Genomic DNA, 8,030 nt, shown 5'->3' with positions numbered 1-8,030 from the left:
TTCACATGAAACGTGAGTTTGACTATGGAGAATTGAATGTATTCATATTGGAACAAGAAGAATGTTTACAACTTTTCTCCACTTCTCAGGCAATTTTCGAATTTCTTCTCGGATGATGAAGAAAACATCGAAAAGCTTGTAATAATTGAACTATAGGACTTCGATTTATGAAACTCGAAATAGTTGTAAAGGGAGGAGAGAGAGTTGAACCCTTTTTGACTCTGAAGCCACTTAGGTTATATCTGTAAATGGTAGAAACCCATTTTTTGCGTAAGATATCATGCCCAAACAGGTAACGATAGATAATATAAGCAAATTTCAATATTTTATCGATTTAGAGAATGTGCCACAACTTTTTATTTTCGAGAATATCTAAAAACGATAAAAACCGTCTACGCAGGTACTTTTTCACCTAAAATTTGACACTTGTTCTAAGTGTAAGAAAAATAACTTCCCTATATAATCGACAAAATATCAAAATAAGCAATTTTGGATACCATGTACATTCCCTAAAAAAACAACAAACAACGATAATAAAGAAGTGATTCTGATTAAAATTTTTTTTTTAAACGATGTGACAAATTCTAGCCACATCAATATTTGGAATCTCCAAATAACAACGTTTTTCCATTAAAAACTCAAGTTCCGAAATGAGAGCCCTGCATTCTTCCCAATGCATATCCTATTGAAAAAAATCATGGTGGTCCCATAAGGAGCTTAAACTTTTGTCCCCTGGTCGCTTCATCCCGGTATTTGTAATCTGTTTATATTCCGAATTCCACCACAGAATTCTTGCAAAGTCCATTTGGCTCACTTTACTCCCGGCTAATACCTTAAAGCTCTTAAACTTCGACATCAAAGAAATTTCTATGGAGTTTAATTACAGATGTGTAGAGACGTGAAGCTGGATATTTTTACCGGTAGGTCTCCAGTTTCCCACTGGCTACCTACCGACGAGGATAATCCGGTTTGCACAATTTTCTTCATCGAATTTGCGGGCTCTTTTCTCGGTGCGGTGGATGAGTGGCCAAGTTCTCGGATGTCTCGAGATTGTCTTACAAGAACTGATGAGCGAAACGGAGTTTATTGTTGGGATGAGAATCACCCATCGATTCAAGACTGCGATTTTCATCGATGATTGTCTGTCAAACTTCATGGTTAGAATCACAGACAGAGACTCTCAACATGAAGATATTGCCATAGAAAAATCAAAATGTCAGAATTTTCCGTAGCAAGTATTGAGATGTCTAAATGAAAACAGATATTATTGAAAATGATGTGGGATATTACAGAAATAATCTTTCCACAATGGTGGATAAGTTACAATATTATTGCTATTATTCATTCGAATGATTAACGTCATACGCCTTAATAATAGCCATAATTTTTTATATTGCTCTAAAAGTAAGGAGTTCATACATACAGGGTGCGTCTTTGACTGGTACAACTATTTTGACAGTGGATTCTTAAGGTAAAAACACAAGAACACAAGATATCACATACGTCTTCCAGTTTTCTCATTATTACCATTACGTACCATAAAAATAACAAAAATTCAAAAAACCCAACTCTTGAAGTTCGACGCTATCTATTGAATATTTGAACGTTTCCTAACATAAAAGTGTTCTTCATATTTTCTCGTATAGTCGTTCGAGTAATTTGTGTACAAAAATTTAAAAGTATCTGTGAAATTTGAAAAATTGGGTACTTTGGCTGAATACAACTCTGTTTAAAAGATCTACAGATTAAGATAGTTATTCTGAAGGTAATTCTATTTTTCCAGGGGTGGCATAGCTCATTATGAAACTTAAAATGGCTATATCTTCTTACCAGGGCCGAGACGAAAAAAATGTTATAGGAAAAGTGTTTTTTTTACCCCAAAAATCTACTTTTGAAATATTTGTACGAGTCAAAGACTCACCCTGTATATACACCGTGGGCTATTAAAAAAAACAGCGGATCTATAATTCGATTTTTGATTCCAGGGATACAACTTCTGAAATCAAATTCAAAACATCATATTGCTTCAACCCTTTATGTAGCAACACCAACCCCTATATTTTGAATAGGAAGATGCGGAATGATACTTTATTCGAAAAGCCCTTCTAATCTGAGTTCAGAATGTTTAATTTTTTTCTATTCAATCCATTCTTTTTTGAAAATATTTTATTTCAAATTTTGTGCAGTATTGGTTCTTTCGACCCTTTCGTTAAACGTGCTCTGTGAATCAATCAAATTCTCACTAATTTCTTCCAAGGTTTCGACGATAATCATTAACTGCCATATACCAGACATCAAAATATTACTGTTGTTTTTCTTATTAACAAATAGTTTATTCATTGATAGAAAGAATTGAAATAATTCCTTTATCTATTAGAATGAGCCAATTTCAATTCAAAATAGTAGTTCTTGATACTTTTTTAACTTGAACAACAGATACAGGAGTTGGCAAATGGTTGTGGCAAAGTCGTTTCGACGTTTATGACATTTCATATGTGCAAAGTTACTCCTTCTGTTACTTATGAAAATCATTCCATGACCATTCGTCTGCTTTGATAAAAGTGAATGAACCATTTATAAAGGTAAACAACCGTTACTTGAATATCACGATTCGTAGAAATTCAAGATTCGTCGAAACTAACGATACGGTTAAAAGACGAATCAACGTGTGAGCAGGGTGTAACTAGTGAACGTATTTCCTTGTCTCAACGGTCGAAAATCAAGAATAAAAATAGTGAGTGATAAAAACTGTTTCTCGCCCAATATCTGATGATGAGGTCGGACTGATTAACTTGCAGGTGTCCCAATATTAAACGGAGAACATCGTCGAGTCGAGTGGAAAAGAGGGCGCACTGTCTCTGTTTATACATGCAAACTGCTAATTAGTTTACACACGGACCGCTCTGGTAAATTAAGACGACATAGATTTCTGTAAAGGCCAAAAGCCGTCTCACATTAAGAAACCCACAAATAACCCGTATTAACGTCCACCGTGCTATAAACGAAAGAATTTACTGCCGACACCACGGTATTATTTCATATTTTTATGGTATTTATGTTGTTATTTTCCTAAGATCTCTTGCCAGTTCAATATTTAGACATTACCAACTTATTTGGTTATGGAAAATGCTCGCTGTTCGGGACGGACAGAACTGAACCGCGCAGAAGATTAGTATTGCTGTCGGCAACTATTAACAGTCTATTTTATCAGTTTTTCGTGGAATGATCCTACGTGTGGGTTTACTGCTAATTGCGATATTCGTATTTCGAAGGGGATCATCAGTTGGCAGAGAGGCTATAACGAAAACTATGAACCTCAATTAGCTTTGTTCGATTTGGATGAAATATTTTCGATAAATGAATTCTGGAAACTTCAAACACCTCAAAAACTAAGGGTTTATTCACCCAAACATGGAACTAGAAGGAAAGGGATACTTCATGAAAAAAATTGCTGCAAAATGGATCCCCAAATGCTTGAATTCGATCTGTGCTCGATTTGAAAACGATGTAGACTTCTTAAACTAAATTGTTACTATGGATGAGACTTCGGTACATTTCTACGATCCAGAAACAAAGCAACAATCGATGGAATGGCGACACTCTGGTTCTCCAAGGCCTAAGAAGTTTCGTGTCCAAAAATCTGCTGGAAAAGTTCTTGCTTCAGTGTTTTGGGATTGTCATGGAGTAATCGTGATTGATTTTTTTGGATAAGTTTAGAACAATTACCGGAGATTACTATTCGACATTACTGACCACTCTACGGAAAAAAATTAAAGAGAAAAGAGCTATCCAAAGGTGTTTTGTTTTTGCAGGCCACGCCCCTGCACACAAATCTCATATTGCCATGCAAAAAATTCGTGATTTAGGATTTACGGTTTGAATTACTAGAACACCCCCCTCATTCACCAGATTTGTCTCCATGCTACTATCATCTCTTTCCTCGACTGAAAAAAATTTTAAAAGGTCCTAAATTTTCTTCCGACGAGGAGGTAATAAAAGCTGGGGAGTTCTTGTTTGCAGAGCAAGAAGATACTTTTTTTTTGAAAGGTCTAGAGACATTGCTTGTTCGCTTTAATAAATGTATCCAATTAGGAGGAGAATATGTTGAGTAATAGAATATTTTGACATTGAAATTTTGTTCGGTTCTATAGTAGGATAAGAATTTTTCAATATATCCTTGTAGATCTAGTATCCCAGGTACCCTTTAACTGAAAGACTTGACTATTGGAATAAAATATTGAACAGCAACTTAAAGATGAGGAGGATGAATCAGACCTCGACAACTGTTCCAGTGAATCTTTCAGTGGCCAGTCAGCTTGGATATCACAAAAGGCCGACACCAAACGTTTCATCCATCAATCAAATGTACCTCAAACGCCTTTCGGCCTCCACCAAACTTCTCCTAACCTCGACAATCGGTGTTTGATGTTAATGATTATACGTCCAATAAAACGTTGATCTCGTCATCGTCTTCTCTCACCGCCCTGTATTTATAGGAGCCCTAAGATATTGTACACGTTGTTACCGATCGTTCATTGTTCGATAATTGGGCAACACCGCCGTTTATAACAAAACGTCATCGAACAATCGCATTGGTCGCCATGACTGTGCGAGAACCCACGGTTGTTGTGGTAATTGGTCTTTGTATTGTGATAATTACTATATAAATAGGGCCGATATGCCAAGACGGTGAGCTCTAATTACAGATTTAAGGTGCAAATGAGGGGTTTCTCATTCTTGCCGCTTCCTATGAACTCTTTGAATACAATGACTTGGCAACATCGGACAATGAGGCTGAGCCTAGCCTCCTCTGATTATGGAACAGCGCCGACTGTAGGACGGTAGTCCAACACTGGTGAAATGTCATAATTACACGGCTTCAGCTGTGTGATAGCTGTCAAACGAGGGTATCTGAGATGTACCTTCGGAACGCAGTTTTATTCGATGATTTCGTAAAATGTTCATTAAACTTTGAAAAAACGACGTGTAGAGTCATTCGGGGTAACTGAGCGCAGTGGGTAAGTGTGCGCAGTGCGTATATCTCGACATTGCAATGTATGAAAGAGGGGTTCATTTGGGTGAAGCAAGGGCGCAGAATCGCCATATTAGTTTTTCATAGGAGTGCGCCGTGCCACGTTTCGCTAACTTTTTATTTGCAATCAATCAAATTCACTAGTTTTCTTGTTAATTTTTAGCATCTCTGCACATTCTGCCAGGTCCAAGTTCCGAGTGCCTCAGTGTTAAACAATATTTCATTCGATCATGGGCATATTAATCTAAATATATAATAAAAAAATTTAGGTTCTCTTAGCTGCTTAACTCTATAAGAACGTCAATTAAAATTTTGGCTTACTGGGGAAAGTGTGCGCGGGTAAGTGTGCGCATAGATTCATTATAAGGGCATTAGTTCAGTGAGGAATAAATTATGACATTGTTGTTTTTCTTGGTTAAGACTCGATCAATATTGTCCTATTTGTTCAGAAAAATATGAAGAGCCACCAACAGGGGAATCTATCAAGTGTTGTGTTCACCAAGAATTGTGGCACGAACAATAATGCACTGCTTGTAAAAAGGCGCTCCTGTATTGACAATAAACAGCATTTCTCTAATATTGTAACATTTTGATGACATTATTCTGTAATTTGTTTTGATTGTGTGGTTCACATAGCACTGCGTTCACTTACCCCGTGAGGGTGCGCACACCTACCCGCAATACGGGGCAAGTGAACGCACTCCGACTTTCTCTATTAAATTCTTTTTTGCGGAAAGAAAACGTTTTTGTTTGTTCGCTTTTTGATGTTTTTTTATAGATTAGAAAATTCTCTATCTTATGAATATGTTTTAATTTTCCTAGCTTCAACATTTGAAACAGGGTATGGCTTGAAAGGCAAAAGTGCGCACAGTTGCCCCGAATGACTAACCATTACTGATGCAAATCGCAAATTGTGGATTTTGTACTGACAAACGAGAATTTCTTAAATCAACTTTGGAAATTCCTCTGAGTCACTATTCTTAGCATGTAATGCTAGGTGTGGTTCTATTTCTTCCTCCAACAGCTTTTCTCAACAAGCAGTGGCATCCACGCTCCTTGCTCTCCACAGAAAACTGGGGACCATCAAGTCTTTTTATGATCCATGACAGATCATCATTCATCTCTGAGTAAATGAAAAAAATGAAGGACCAATAGACTTTCTCAATGAGGTATTAAGTGACCTATGTTCGTATTTAAAGAACCCCATCTCATTGTCATCAAATATAATGGGTTTTCCAATATTTCTAATTCTAACCAATCAATCACGTATCTCGCCCATACCCAAGCGATGTCTCCTCCACTGTGACTCGATCAACTACGAATTTACGAAGTCCTGAGCACGTACCAGTCGAAAGTCCGAATATTAAATTGATTCTCGTACAACGGTTCTTCGCATGTTATCTCCGCCCTATCACAATAAACCGCCGTTTATTTTGGACACACACAATTGGAAACAAAGTAAAACTCACTGCGACACGTGTCCATCTTGTTATCAGGAGCAGATCCATTATCTGGATCACGTGCTATAATCCTGCAGGACCCTCAATCAAAATTCTTCTCTTGGATGCTGTTCGGCTCTCGAAATAACAATCTGCATTGCGATTGGGGGAGGTTTTGAGATAGCACCAGCACTAGTTCGAGGGTTTGATGAAGTGGAATTTGTTTTGTGTGCTTGGGATTAATTTGGTAACAGTGAATTCGATCTATTCGGTTCTGTTTTCCTTAGCAGGCTCTAGTTCTGCTTCTGCACTTCTCTTTGTCTTTAATATTTCATATAAAATATCATAAGTACTAGCTTATATATCAATACATCCTCGTATACTTTCTTACTTTCATCATCGAGAATCGAGAATAACTTTGACATTGTCGAGAAGTTCTATGAACTTTATCCATAAAGTTCATTATTGCAATTATAAACCGAATTCAACTCTTTTCTATTCAACTAGCTGAGATAACATTGTAACAACCCAAATGGCATGTTCGGAACCTCCCTATTTACAAATATGTATACTATTTCAATTCTCATTATGTAACGTGCTTTTTTTCTGTTGAGAATATGAGTAGGTCGTCCGACTGTTGCATGTTACAAGCTGGTATTATATTTTCAAACAAGATTATCTTAGTTTTTATAAACACGAACACAAAAGCGTTCACAATGCCTCTTTCATGGTCATGCAGTTCAGAATGGATGTAAGAAAAGAGCTAATGTAGCTTTGACAGACTTCACCCATGTTACCGGGTGAATTTTTGTCAGGTCTTCCGATCGATTTGTTAACAATGTAGATTTCTTCTGTTTGAGAGGCTGATGAGATCGCAGATTTGTTCCTATCGTTGAGAAATTGCCACAAGTTTGGAATTTGTCCATGAGGTTCGCCCAAGACTGTCTCTAGCTTCTTCATTAGTCATCTCAAACATGAGTACGCTGTAAACTTGAAAAATAGTGCAATTTTAAAATATCTGTCCGAGTATATTTAAAAAAAAAACTGTCTTTGATTTACTGAGATTATCTTAAGTTAGAAACTCGGACTGTATAAATGAATTTAATCAACGAATATAAGGTGAATTTTGACTACGTACAGTATGCCTGATCACCCTGTATTCTCAATTCATCTCTTCAACATCCCGAATTTAAGGTGTGATAAAATATAGATGGTGTAAACACAGAGTCTTTATTCTTTCCAAAATTCCCTCAATTCAAAGGATTAATTCGATCTGCAATTTATCACTATCTAATTAAAATCGACCGGGTGTTATAAATATTGTGCATGTGGCGTTTTGAATATGAAAACAAACTATGATCTACACTTTACAGGATGAGATACACTGTCATGATCTTATTTTGGTGGGCAGCTTCACTTCTCTTCAACTGTAACAACAAATGGAATTTTTTACGGCGTTGCAGAAAAATGAACTCAAGGCAATTCTGTAATAGATAAATATTATGTACATACCACAATCCGTGTATATTTTCGCGATGGGCAGGATATCCTGTAGCATA

Source organism: Coccinella septempunctata, chromosome 3, assembly GCF_907165205.1.
Source record: "Coccinella septempunctata chromosome 3, icCocSept1.1, whole genome shotgun sequence".
Classification (NCBI taxonomy): domain Eukaryota; kingdom Metazoa; phylum Arthropoda; class Insecta; order Coleoptera; family Coccinellidae; genus Coccinella; species Coccinella septempunctata.
Note: the sequence above shows the minus strand (reverse complement) of the source record.